Source organism: Perna viridis, chromosome 4 (assembly GCF_037379345.1).
Source record: "Perna viridis isolate PV_CMFRI_1.1 ecotype Kerala chromosome 4, ASM3737934v1, whole genome shotgun sequence".
Classification (NCBI taxonomy): Eukaryota; Metazoa; Mollusca; class Bivalvia; order Mytilida; family Mytilidae; genus Perna; species Perna viridis.
Genome location: NC_142448.1, coordinates 48,839,881 through 48,854,485, shown reverse-complemented (window position 1 = coordinate 48,854,485; position 14,605 = coordinate 48,839,881). Strand labels below are relative to the sequence as shown.

The 14,605-nt window shown below is 33.8% G+C and overlaps 1 pseudogene across 1 annotated transcript; it reads left to right on the top strand.

Moving 5' to 3' along the window:
* The first annotated feature begins 4,449 nt into the window (after window positions 1-4,449).
* On the top strand, window positions 4,450-8,513 carry LOC148620368 (uncharacterized; annotated as a pseudogene). The gene is made up of 3 exons (XR_015921339.1): window positions 4,450-4,567; window positions 6,862-6,930; window positions 7,752-8,513. The product of XR_015921339.1 is annotated as an uncharacterized LOC148620368 (transcript).
* Window positions 8,514-14,605: the final 6,092 nt, after the last annotated feature.

Sequence of the window (14,605 nt, the reverse complement as noted above, 5' to 3'; positions counted from 1 at the left end):
TATCGAGAAAATAATGTCTGCGTGTCGTATGCGTACAAATCGTGGAATATATATACTCTGAAATGTATTACTGTTTTCCCATTGAAATTTAACGTACTTTTAAACAATGATAACCATGTATTCCGTTCATTGAAATGCATTGGTACTGACAAACCATACATGCAGTATTGTAATTATTAATATTGTCATTAATGATTTACATTCTGTTTTATTTTAACACAAACCTTTTTATAGCAGAATTTGGCCCAAAAATACAATCTAAGCCTATTCTTACAATGACAAATTATACAGTTTCACAATAGACTTAAAGCAACTCCAACAGAATGTAAGTGCTACGAGCATGGATCTGTTACAACAGGATGTAAGTGCTACGAGCATGGATCTGTTACCTTGAAACTCTCGTCTATAAATCATTTATCTAACAGATACATTTTCATAGCTCTATCAAATAGTTAAACATTTTTAACCGTAACATCTCGGGATACACACGCGTTTCGAACAATAACCGGTATTACATGTGGGCAAACCCACTTTTCGTGCATCTGTATCAATTTTTTGTGATGCCACGGACATTAAATCGTGTGAGTTCCTTATTACATATATCTTTTTTTTTTTGTTTGTTTGTTTGTTTGTTTTTTTTTTTTTTTTTGTAAGTGCCATCGACGTTTAAATTCTAATAGTTTTCACCAAATAGTGGTTTTCCATTAATCTTTCCCCAAAATGAAATGCTGATAGAGCCCTTGTAGAAGTCATGATGGCGTGAAACAAAGAGAAAGTTTTATAACACAATATAGTATAGATTGGTTCAATCGTATTTTACCAGTTTGATACATTAATATACTATATTTAGCAACAAGAGGCTCTCGGAGAGCCTGAACTGCTCACCTGGCAAACCCTGCCCTATACAGTTTTTAATTATTTAAAGTATTATTGGAAAATGGTAGAATCATATTTCTGTATGGCTTCAGGAACAAGAGATTCCCAGGAGCTTGAATCGCTCACCATTCAAGGGCAATAACTCTTACAAGTCGTCTGACAACTTTTATCCCTGGAGACTTTTTAGGCCTTATAACAAGGATCATTTCAGCAACTGAGAGAATTCGGCTAAACCTAACGCTTTTGGAGATAACGTATGCGAAAAACTACTGTCTGACCCCTATGTTCTATTTTAGTACTTTTAGATCATGAATCCTCAAGTCAGTTCTATACAGGATACCCTAAAGAATATTCATACCAAGTTTGATTGGTCTGGTAGTGATAGATGAGAAGATTTTTGAAAGAAATAATATTAAAAATAGCAAAAAACGTTGAAGAAGATCAAGAACTTCAACGTGGCTGAATGGATTACAACGAAAATTTGACCACAGATAGCTTTTTTCATGCTGAACTTTTACCCGATGTCAGAATTCAGCTGAACCTAACAGTTTTGTAGATATATGCTTAAAACTACTGTTTGTCCCCACTGTTCTATGTTTAGTTACGGCGGCAATGTTTTTCGACGGATCAAAAATCCCCACGTCAGTTCTATGCAGGAGACCCTAAGAAACATTCGAACCAAGTTTGGTTCCAATTGGTGAAGTAGTGTCAGAGGAGAAAATATTTGAAAGAAATAACATTAAAAATAGCAAAAAAAAATTGAAAAAGGGCAATAACTCCAACATGGCTTAATGGATTACAACGAATATTTGACCACAGATAGATCTCTTCATGCTGAAAACTTTTACCCGGTGTCAGAGTATAGCTAAATCTAACGGTTTTGGAAATATATGCTTAAAACTACTGTTTGACCCCACTGTTCTATTAGTCATATTTTTCGACGGATAAAAAATCCCCACATCGGTTCTATGCAGCATACCCCAAGAAACATTCATACCAAGTTTGGTTCCACTTGGTCAAGTAGTGTCAGAGAAGAAGATTTTTTTAAAGAAATAACATTAAAAATGGCAAACACCCTTGAAAAAGGGCAATAACTACAACATGGCTTAACGGATTACAACGATAATTTGACCACAGATAGATATCATCATGCTGAACACTTTAACTCGATCAGAAATTAGCTAAACCTAACCTATATGCGAAAAACTACTGTCTGATCTCAATGTTCTATTTTTAGTAACGGCGGCCAAATCCTCAAACTAGTTCTATGCAGGATACCCCAAGGAACATTCATACCAATTTTAGTTCCAATTGATCAAGTAGTGTCAGAGGAGAAGAGTTTTGAAAAATTGTTAACGACGACGACGGACGACGACGACGACGACGACGGACGCCAACTGATGGCAATAGCTCACATGACTTTCGGCCAGGTGTGCTAAAAAGGAACTTTAACCACGGAAAGATAATGGTAATAAAGTTTCGATAATGAACTTGCGCTAATACCCTTTTGCTTGGTCAGCTCAGACCGAACTGCGCTTAAGTTTGCCTTTAGGTTAGTAATGTCTGATTGTGCGGCATTTAAACTGGTTTTAAGAATATTAAATTCCTGTTTAAGCTGCACCAGCTGCTGAACAATATCTGGGTCATCTAGAAGGATCCTCTTTGCACTGTTACTGGCCTCAGCTAAAGAAGAGACCATCTGCAAATATAAAAAGATGGTAAATAAGAGCATTTTCCTCACTCGTCTGTTATGTTGTGTTTCAAAATTCAGATATGAACCAATCGTGGTTGTGTCAAAGATAAGAAGACATATCTGCACTGTATGCGGACTTCACACTGTACGTACAAAAACAATTATTTATCATTATGGACTATGTTTGGTGCTCACTGTGCTTTTTCAAATAGTAGCAGTATTTAATTGAATGTCAATTGATACAGACAAAAACTTGTTGTCATGATTTCTTTCCGGGCCTAGCGCAATGGGTGTGTAAAATTTATCTAATCTATGACTTCTACAATTAGAGTTTTCGTATCGTCAACTTTACTTTCATCTGTGGCAACATCCCTTCAGCACCTGCGTATGGATTATTGTATGTATTATTTGGGTTATTTTATGTTCTTTGTTGTGTATGTCTATTTTCCATGTCCCTGAATTACATTCTTTTGACTTCCGCTAGAATCTTAGCTCCCTTGAGTACTCTTTCCAAGTCAATTTTATAACTCATACGGAGTTACGGAGCGAAAGAGAAAATAAAGTTATTTGGCACCCCGTCGCCACTAACAGCTTATCGGCAGCTACGCTTGTCCATGTTTGTGCACTGTTGAGTTTTGTTCCAATCGTAAAAAAGACATTTCACAAAGCACCCCAATTACTTGCCACATTCTTTCCGTTTTCTGTGTGGTCATTATGATTCATGAAATTTATACAATTTCAATTTATTTTGCTTGTTTTTTGTTTTTTGTATTGTTTGTTTGTTACTGTTATATTTGTTTGTGTTTGTGTTTGTGTTTGTTCTTTCGTTTATTTGTAGTTGTTGTTTTGTTGGGATTTTTTGTTGTTTTTTTTTGGGGGGACGGGTTTTTTACAGTTTCTTCTTTTTTTTTCTTTTTCTTTCTTTTATCTTCTTTTTTTTTTTGACCCGGGTCTTGGCTTATTTTCAATTTTTGTATTATTTCACTTATTTAGCACAGAACGTCTAAAGAGTAAAATTTCTGTATTGTAAAAGTAATTACTGAGTACCATGTAAAAATCTTAGTAAGGAAAATGCGAAAATAGCTTACTAATAATGCAGTTTGTTTGTTTTTTTTGTTTTGTTTTTGTTTTTGTTTTGTTTTTTTTTGTTTTTGTTTTTGTTTTTTTTTTTTTTTGAGGGGGTCCCAGTCTTTTCGGCAACACTAAACACTGAAGAAATTGGCATGATGTAACTTCCTGTCAAACTGAAATCAGACTCTTTGTGCTTCCAAGGTGAAATCTTACTCATATTTTTTTACGTTATGAGAATTCCATTATGTAATTTAATGATGTAATTATAATCTATTATTTAATGGTTTTACCATGCTTATTAGTGTTCGTTGTAACACACAATGTACAAAGTCTTAAATTACATGTCAAAGTCCTTTCTAAAGGGTTGGGCTAATTAATGATGCAAAAGGAACCACAAATTATGTCAAACCTATAAAAGTGAGCAACAGTAGAATAGTTTTACGAACGACTTACGCACAGCAAACTAGACATCATCAAATACATATATCACCTTCACTTAAAGTTAATAGTATCAATATAAGGTTTTTTGTGTTTATTTTGTAACTGAGTGTACAAAATGTTGTTTAATTACATTTTTTTGTTCTTATATACACTCGTGTGGTGTCAATCTGAACAATGCGGAACGGGCGATTGCTCAGCAATTAGTTTCCCGTTGCTGGACAATTTGAAAGCTCCGTTAGTAGCCAAGTTAGACCTCTCGGATATAAATACAGAACTGAAAAATTACATTGATTCGACTGTTGATCACAATATGAAGGCATTTTTGTCAGAACTGAAAACCACCACAGAGGAATCAATTATGATGATGAAATCCAGTATTGCAGGGGAAGGTGTCGGTGGAAGTGGCTAAGTCATTAACTGATGTTACCAGGCGCTTGACTGAACTCCGTCTTGATTTTGAAAGAAAGGCGAGAACAGTTAAATCAAGTAAGTGTTATGAAATATTGCTTTTTTTATGACTATTGTTTGATTACAGTGAAATATAGATTGGCTTTAAAGTGTAAAAGGATAGTAAGCTAATAAGCTGGAAATACTAACAAACTAGCTGATTCTTCTTTTCACAATAGCTTAAAATGTGTTTGTTTATTAGTTGTTTTATTCTGCTAATTGTGAAATCAGCACAAGGGGCTCAGAGAAGTCCGACTCGCTCACCTGATTATTTTTTCGTCTTAAAAGGGCTAAAAATCTAACAAGTAGTCATCCGACAATTTTTACTCAATGGAAACCATTGTAAGAGTTATCAGAAGGATCGTTTCATCAATTGAAATATTTTTTTTATTCTGGCAATGAGCAAATAAATTGCAAAGAAAAGAAGCATTCACTAAAGCTCGTGGGGTAAAATCTAAAATTTAACTATCTCAAGTAGAGAAATCCTGTAATCCCCTCGAGACTGAATGAGAAAATATACGTCTTTTCTTGTTTAATTTCCCTGGTTTCTTTGTGTTTGTTTTGGGGTTTTCTTACATCTGTTGCTTTTAAGTTTAATTTGGTGCATCAATTTTCATCTTTGTATTTTAAAATCAGCTGCTTCGTCAAAAGAAATAAATGTCAATAACATCTTCACCCATTTAGAATCTGCTGTTCATGAGTCATAAATGATTCATATTAACTATTATTACTTTGCGTATTTATTCTTTTATTTAAAGGAATGCTGTAACTACATTTTTTTGCCAGTTCTTCGAAATTACGAAGCAAAGAATTTCCACCTATCTTCCATACATTCAAAGTTGTCGTTTTGATAATTATCTGATATGTTTTTCCCAATTGTATGCCTTTTCCTGCTCTTCTCGGTACTTTGAGTTTTCTTTCTGTCATTCGAAATATTTATGAACTTCCATCAGTGACCCGAATGAATAAAGCTTTCCTCGCGTGTACGGTTAATATCCCTTTACTATGGAAGCCCATTAGTGTCAGGTGTTGTTTTATTTTTATTTTTATTTTTTTAAAGTTATTATAAGGACTTAATATCCCGTAATATTTTCTTAGTTTACTCGTTATAACGATTAACTGTATCGTGCAAACAACTAAAAAACTCGTTTTAAAATTCATTCGTTATAACAAGATAGTACGTCGTTATAACTACTTAGAAATAAAACAACATTTAACACTAATGGGCTTCCGTAGTTTACCATATTTGTTTTAATTCATCTGTATGTCACATGTATCGGCCGGAGTTCTAGAAAACCACGCTGGACACGTCCTCTTCTGTCTCTCTGCATTTGTGTTTTAGAGCACCGTATCTTATTTGATGTTTGCCTAAGTGATCCAATGCATAGTAGACGCCTGAATGAATGATTATCTGTCTTTTTTCAAGCGCCAAAATGAACTTTTCTAACCACTCTACCGTCATAATTTTCAGTGAATTAGATCACTTTTGTGTTAATGTGTAACTAAAAATACATTGTAGCGGATCTGATTTGAGGTATTAAAAGAAGTGCATTCACATCTGACAGTTACTTCTGAAATGCGTTCTTCAAGCTACATCCCCTGATTCTTCCACTTTAACTGCAAAACTTACTTTCTTTTCTATATTTTCGTTGCTCGTGTTTCCGTGGCGGTTTGCTATTTGAACTATTTAACTCCTTTGCTACTATCTACATATTTACATGGCACTTTGTAGTTTGAGTAACTCAAAATTCTTAATATCGCATGAATATCCACCAACCAATATAATTCTAATGTTTTTAAAGTTTTTTTTTTGTTTGTGTAGAGCATCACAAAGGGAATTGCAAGTTTTTATGCTGCTAACATAAGCACTTGTCACTGCTTCTGATGATGATAACACACGAACGTTCTACTCCTACAAAAAGATGTATACCTTTAAATTTAACTTTATTCTACTTTATTTTACCTCTGTTTATCAAAAAAGGTAAGTAATGTCCTAGCACCCCATTTCCTGGGAAACCCCCTCTTGTAGCCTTCCTTTTTACAACTGTCTGGATGCGCCCCTGCGTATTTTTTTTTCTTTTGTGTGTGTGTGTGTTTTAGATAACAACATCTTTTTTGGATTTTATCATCTGTTTTTGAACTTTTTTGTCTGTAATAGCTTTTGAGCCATAATTAAGTTCATGGAGATAAAGAAAAACACTTACAGGTAAAATTTGGTTGAAATCTTTACGTACGATCACCTTTTCATTTTTATCAAATTTAAGAGAATATCCTGCAATGTTGTATTGCTGAAAAAAATCTTTAAACGCGCTCTGGCATGAACTTTATTTCAGGTGGTACGTCGTACACACAGTGGGGAAGAATAACGTGTACTGATAATGACTCACAGCTGATTTACAACGGTAAATATATATATATTTTCTTTATCTTTTTTTCTTTAAAATGAGGTTTAACAATTTTATGAACTAACGTGGGTAATTTCCTACAAGTATTTAATGAAAACATGTATCAACCAATCTGCAAACATCAGGTTATAGAAGTTTTGTAAAATATGTTTGTTGATGGGAATGAATATTTGATAACTCTTCGTCAAGACATCTAAACAGGAAATGACGCAACATACTACTGGGCCAGTTTGATGCAGATGCAAAAAAGATATATAAGTGTCAATAAATAAATCCTAGCACAAGCACAGAAATGACGATAAACAAACAAATAATATCATATTGCAAATAAATATGAGAAAGTGGTTTATCATGACCTCAGTAATTAGAGCTGACAGGGAAAATGTATTTTAGAGACATGTTTTAAATGTTCTTCGTTCTCTTTATAAATAGGCACAAATAGTAAGGTTCAAATGACAATAAGTTGATATAAAATTATAAATAGGTAAACCATATATATAACCACAGATAAACACGGACTTGAAATTTTATGAGCAACTCATTCCAAGTGATTCTGGAAAAGCAGAGGACGATTACTCATTCGGTGCACCTGATCTATGCTCCAAGTTTTTTGTGAGTTGCGAATTTGTTTTTGTTTTTTTTTAAGTGTTATTTTGGTTAATGTTTTTTGCTGTGTGTGTTTTATTTTCCCTGTCTGGTTTGTATCCTTATATATTTTTTTTCTGCTCGAATCTAGGTTTTCTTGATTTCTCATTTATATGTAAAATGCAGTTAAAGTTTTATATATTGTAGTATTGATTTTGACAAGTTTTTTGTAGGGTTTGTAGGTGGACAATCGTTTTGAACTAGTGGAGCCCCAAACAAACTATGCCTTCCGAATGAACCTCAGTGGGGACTGTATGATAGTAAAGATGCTCAAAGCATGCCCTCCATTGGTGCCACTTTGTTCAGCACTTATGACATCGACTTAAAGAATACATCATTTGATAAAAAATACCATTTATATTTGGTTCAATGTGCAGTATGCTATACATCAAAGGCATCAGTGACTATGATGATACCAGGCCGCACGGAGTGCTTCGGCGACTGGAAAAGGGAGTACACTGGACATTTATATTCTGGACACCCAACTCATAAAGCTGCATCCGATTTTGTCTGTGTGGATGAAAGTCCTGACTTTCTTAAATCATTTTCGACCAATGCAGGCAAATCATTATTGTATGCAGTTCATGTCAAATGCAATGGAGCCACACCATGTCCACCATATGTAGCAGGGAGGGAAATGGCTTGTGTCGTCTGTTCAAAATGAATATCAGTTGCGTGTCCAGATGATCTGGTTTGGAACCCAAATACCATTTTTTGTTGAATAAAATGTTAATATCGTGCAAATATGATAAATGAGCAAACAATAGCATGGAAACCCATTTTCAAGACCTTGCTTCTGACATTGAATCTTTCTCTCGAACCATAGATACATATGCATTCAGTGCATCATAGTTCTGCAGATGTCATGCATAAACATTGTACAATGTACCTAATTGTCGCAATGTATATCAAGATAAAAATGACACTCAAAAGCATCGATTCCATATCATTTTACACAGCCATCTGGACTACAAATCAAACTCCATATATATATAAAAAGTTCAATTGAAATTTCTACATGCATGTCGACGATACAAATTTTTTTTCATACATAAAGGATTGGCGAGTTTAGAAATTCCGAAATAAGGAGGGCTTTCGAATGTTTTTTTCATTTTTTGTTTTTCTTTTTTGTTGTTGTTTTTTTTTTTAGTGTTATTTAATTACTGATCTGCAGATATTTCATGATTTTTAGAACGAGATCATTATGTTATTCGAATACGCCTTGATTATCGCTTGTTACCATGGACGCGCTGTGGCTGTTTTCTAACACTAACAATAGCGGTTGGGAAGGCATCTCGCCAAATCTGAAACATTATTGTTTATCCGAACTTACCAGTCGTTACTCTCTTACTTATTTGCAGTAGACTTGGTTAAGAAACCATGACTACATACATATGAGTTTTAGTCAATTGCATGACTTTATTAGTAACCATAAGACCTATCTTTATCTAAAATAATTGTTTTAGAATTTTATTTTCATTGAATTATGTTTTTCACTTAATTTACATATATCGTTTTCTTTGTGTAACTGCAGGGGGGAAATTATGTAATTGCCTACCCCTACAGTTTAGTCCGTGTTGTTCGTTCCCCACCCTGAACCTTTTCCGTGCCAAAAGATTCTAGCCAGATGTTATGTCCTGCCTCACATCCGTTCCCCTTCAAGAGAGGGGGATGGGACCATATCCCTGGCTAGCGAATATGTTCCAAATCAAAGTTCAACTGACCAAGCTTTTGGACTATGTACATTTTTTTTTTTTTTTTTTTTTTTTGGGGGGGGGGGGTAATTTTAAAATATGGGAAAGGTACTTATGGATTATGAAATCATGAAATCTTATTTTTCATGCGATGCATTCAGACCTCCGAGCCTAGAAAAGACTTTGACACATAAAGGGTTACTGGTCGAGTAGCACTAATCTCATAGGAGTTTTTGATTGCATGTACGCTTCCCGCTCGAATGAATTATTAAAAAGTTTTCCATTTGTTTTCCACCATTGGAAGTACTCAGAAATTTTGAAACAGAGAATGAGTAGTACTATTAGCAATTTTCAATTGAGAAGTGCTTTATGTAAAATAAGAATAAGTGCTCACGAATTAAAGATAGTGAAAGATCGTTATAAAGAAAAACTCTCATAGAACGGTCACAACGCAAATTGTGGAAAATGCTATATAATTGTAATAAAGGTGAATTTCATTTCATTATTCGATCCATAATATAATTATGATTACAGAGAAAACTATTTCAAAAAATAAACACACTTTGTCAAAATTTTTATCATTTGTCTCGGGAGGCAGTTTGGATCCTCACAAATGGAGATACTGACATAGTAAAAGTGTTTGGAAGATACATTATTGATAGCTTGGATTTCAGACATGGAAATGGTCCTTAAAGTTGGATGAATCAATTGTGTTATTGATATATCATTATACAACAGTACACCTTTGTTTGATTAAATGTTTCCCCTCCCTGAAACTATTTGACCGCAAGCGTAAGTATATTTCGTGGAATTTTCATTGCTTTTAAGGGATTGGCTAGGTTCTAACACTTCATTCGAATTCTTGGCATTCATTGTTATTCAAGGTCGAGTCCAGAGATTTCAGTCGGACGACATGTGCCCAGTCGACAGGTCCATTTGCGTGTCTATTGTCTCTCAGGGTAAAAAAATATGATAGTGCATATGTGACTACTCGAATAGGTATACGCAGTTCCTGATATCCTGAGATCTAGTATGTTTTGGTATAAATTTGTACACGTGTCTATAGGCTGTTTGGTATATTAAACATTTCATATTCGGGGAATAGTAATTTTATTTTTCCCTAGATTACAACTATTGCTCTTGGCTTCGCCTCGCTCGTTTCATAGTCAAAATAAACTTAGTTACTATTCCCCTCGTACCTATTAAATAAGTATAAATTATTACATTTTGTTCTTTTAAAATATATCGTGACAGTGTATTTCAAAACTGGGGCGGATCCATACACTTTGAAAAGGAGGCGTACTAGCTGGGGTTCCTGAGAAAAGGGGGGGTTCTAGTACATTATTTACCATTATTGTCAATTTTACATATTAAAGTGACAAACTTTCCAATAAAAAGTAGGTGTACCACTGTCAATGATATCGCATGGATGGTTGGCAATGCATTTTTAGTATCAGACGGAATCCCAGTTAACTGATACATCACCAACCGTACAATATCACTTTTTAGCAGCCATGCGATATCATGTTTTATGGACCACTTACATGCAGTTAAGCGCAATACTTGTAAAGTATTTCTTCAGCAAATCACTTCCTGTCAGACTGAAATCAGACCCTCTGTGATTCTAATTAAGGTCCTAGTTTCGGTTTGTATAGATTACCATTATGAGAACTTCGCTTTCGATGTTTTTCTATATATCGTGCAAAATGAATGTCAAGTAGATTTCAACATCACAGCTGTTCCATGAACTGTGTTACTTAATTAGTGCTCGTAATCGGGCCTTTCTGTCAAAAGAAAATAAAATGTATCCGAATTTAACATTTATAAAACAGAAGATAGGGAAACAATTAAGTCAAAGCAGAAAAACTAAAGCACTTGAAATGCGAAAGGCAATGACATCAGGCCCCGGCGGCACAAAAGTTGAAAAATATTTAAGTCTGTGAATATTCTTAACTTCCATGGTATCTCCAGTCTTTGAAATTGATGACGTCATAAATAAATTTTCTCAGACTTAAGTTTTTTTTTTCAAATTTTGTGGCGCTCTGGCCTAGTGCTCTGGAAGAGTGAGAATGTCCTGCTCAACATTAAAAATTCGATTATTGTCCATTAGACAAATTACCAAAATGATAAAATTAGAATTAAAAATACTAGTATAGTCGTGAGGGCACCATTCACTCTTCAAAACACATTCAGAAACTAACCCTTGTCAAGTCACAATTTATCAATTTTTCACATGCTGTACATATTGTTAATAGCAAAGCCATATTCCCCTAATTGTGCATTTCAGTGAAGTAATAGCTTTAAAAAGGTACGACCTTTGATTTTGAAGATATTAATACTGAAATGAAAGATTGATCAACAAAATGATAAATTGCTTAGCGTCACCCAAAGAAAAGACACGCGTCTTGCTCACTGTGAAAACATAGACATCTTTGAGAAGACACAGCTTGGTACATGTTGTTTCGAAATTTCTCAGGTTTTCTTTAAAGTTTTTTCATGATTAGACAATTTGATATCATTAAATCTGAAATCAGTATCTCCCAAAATTAAAACAAAACGAAAAATACAATTATTTTAGAATATTGGAATATATCTTGGAATAGTATTACTATTCTATTCTAGTGTATTTTTAAATGCAAGTGTCTTAACAATACAATACAAGTAATAAACATGAAAAATTCGACTTATGAAGTAGTAGTCTTTGTACGAATCATGCAAATTCTGTAAAATGTGATACACCTAAGAAGGCTACATATTTTTATTTTTTGTTATTAAATTGTTTTATTTCTAAATGATGAAATGTATAATTATTCATCCAAACACATTTGCTCATTGGAGATAATCCGTACTGAAAATTTAACCGTTTCTACTGCATTTTAGTTTCATTTACGGAGTTATCTCCCTCCCTCAATTTTGAATTTTAGAGTACATTCTATTTGATTTTTATATCCTAAGAGCACAAGTTATATGAAAAAACACATGTTAATTTCTGTTTGCTATAACATTTTAAACAAAATATCAAAAATAAAAAGTATGTAGGCTTTCCAACCATGAATCACATTTTGCATGATTCTTATCTGGAGTGCTACTTAATATTTCAAATTCTGGTATGCAGTACATGTGTTTCAAAGGAGGTTCTATTATCAGCAGCATTAGAACTAAATACATAGCTAAGAAGATATAAATCCAAAGTAAATTTGTTCACAAAAGTACTCAAAACCCAATTTATTGAAATAGGAAGCCAAATTCAGCTTTGACAAATTCCCATATGGGGACTCTGTATATTTTTGAATACTGTAAACTTTGATAAATAATCTATAGTTAGACAAGTCTGAATCTATATATTCTGGACTGGTGAATACCCTAGGTGACCTTTGATTAACCAGCAGTGGCATCAAACCAATGGTTGCTAAATACAAATGTTTCAAGGAGTAACATAAAATGGCGGGAAATTAAAGTGCATTGAAACAAACTTTTTCGTTACACAAGAGAAAAACGAGAAATGGCCGAGTAGTTCCGATTGTCTTAGTCCGCATTTAAATGTAAAAAGCCTATTTCTTTATGCTGCATTATAAACAAACGAATTTTACGAACTAAGAAAGTCCTGAGGTTTAAATGTATCAATGTAACTGTAAGGTCTGTCAGATTCTCACTAACAACGTGCACGTGAATATACGATGGCATTCAAAACTTGTAGTAGGGACACATTTGGAGACACCGTTCCTTAATAAATAATTGTCGGCTTGCTCATTGTTGTTTGGCTTGTCCAAATATCAAATATACAGCCCAACCAGACTTAAGATAATAGTCGGACTGCATACTTGATAATGTTCAGTTTTTGGTCATAAGTGTATACTTCCCGCTAAGTTCATTCACATTTATTTTTTAGAATTCATTTTACAGTATCATTCAAGCAGCTTTGATAAGATGAAGTGATGATAAAACTAATTATAAATTTGACCATGAAAATTATATACTAATTTAGTCAAAATTGTGCATGTATAGATTCGACAAAATAATATAAAATGATATTCGTCTTCTAAATCTTTCATCTATAAAGGAATATTTTCAATATTTTATTTCAGTGTTAAAGTTTCGATGAAGTACATCTTCATTTTACTTCAGAGTACCATTACGATATTTTTAGTGCGAATTCAGTTGCTACTTTGTTGTTATTAGTTTGTTCATGGCAGTAATACATTGAAAAAAAGCTATTTATTTACTGAAAAAAATTAAATTTGTCGCCTTAATTATCTTGCTTAATTGGACATTATTGTCCGACAAATAAATATTACATATAAACAACAACAACAACAACAAATCACAACAAAACAAGTATAAAACAAATTCTACTCGATAGCACGGTCAATCATTAATGGAGATAAATATATGCAAAACTGTATAGAATGTGCACATGAAATATAGAAAAGTACCTCGCCAATAGAGAAAGAAAAAAATATATATATATAATAGTTCCAACAACCAAACACAACGAAGAGAACAAGAAAACAACTAGAAATAGAAATCTTTACAAACAGAATTTAAATCAGTAAACTTTTACAGTTAAAAAAAAATATTATATAGTAGTAAACCCATGATAGGGAAATGATTTAAGTTATAAATAGTCGGATAGAACATTTAAGCAATTATCGCAGGGGCGGATCCAGAACTTCGAAAAGGAGGAGTGCCAGTCAGGGTTCCTCAGCAAAAGGGGAGGGGTGCTAGGACATTTTTTGCTATTTTATGTCAATTTTACACAAGAAAATGACACTTTTTTCAATAAAAAGAAGGGGTACCAACCCCTGACCCCCTCCCCCGATTCCGCCACTGTATCGGTGCCACTCGAATACTGTTCTTCAAGATATGCACTTGTGGTCACTACTACATTTTCCTTATGAAAAGATACCTTTACTTTTGCTTGTCTTACATGATGTAAACAGGAAAGAAATTCAATATTTTTTTCACCAAAACTAATAACAAGTATATTGGTACAAAGAAAATTATGTGATTTGAAAGGACATTTTTTTACTCATACAGATAAACTCGAAATTGAATTACGCTTGTGAATTGTACCATAACATGTATTTTGTCTTATCATTGCAGCGGCGGATCGAAAGGGGTCGACTTGCAGGGCTAGACCAATTTTATATACATTTTCTGGATTAGATCCCCAGAATGCCCAGCGAGTTGCACGTGAGGGTGATCGACTTATGAGCTTATTTGACAGCAATAAAAGGCAAAGCGAAGACTGGACATTTCCCTGTGTTAGGAGCTTATTTGACAGCAATAAAAAGCAAAGCGAAGACTGGACATTTCCCTGTGTTAGGAGCTTA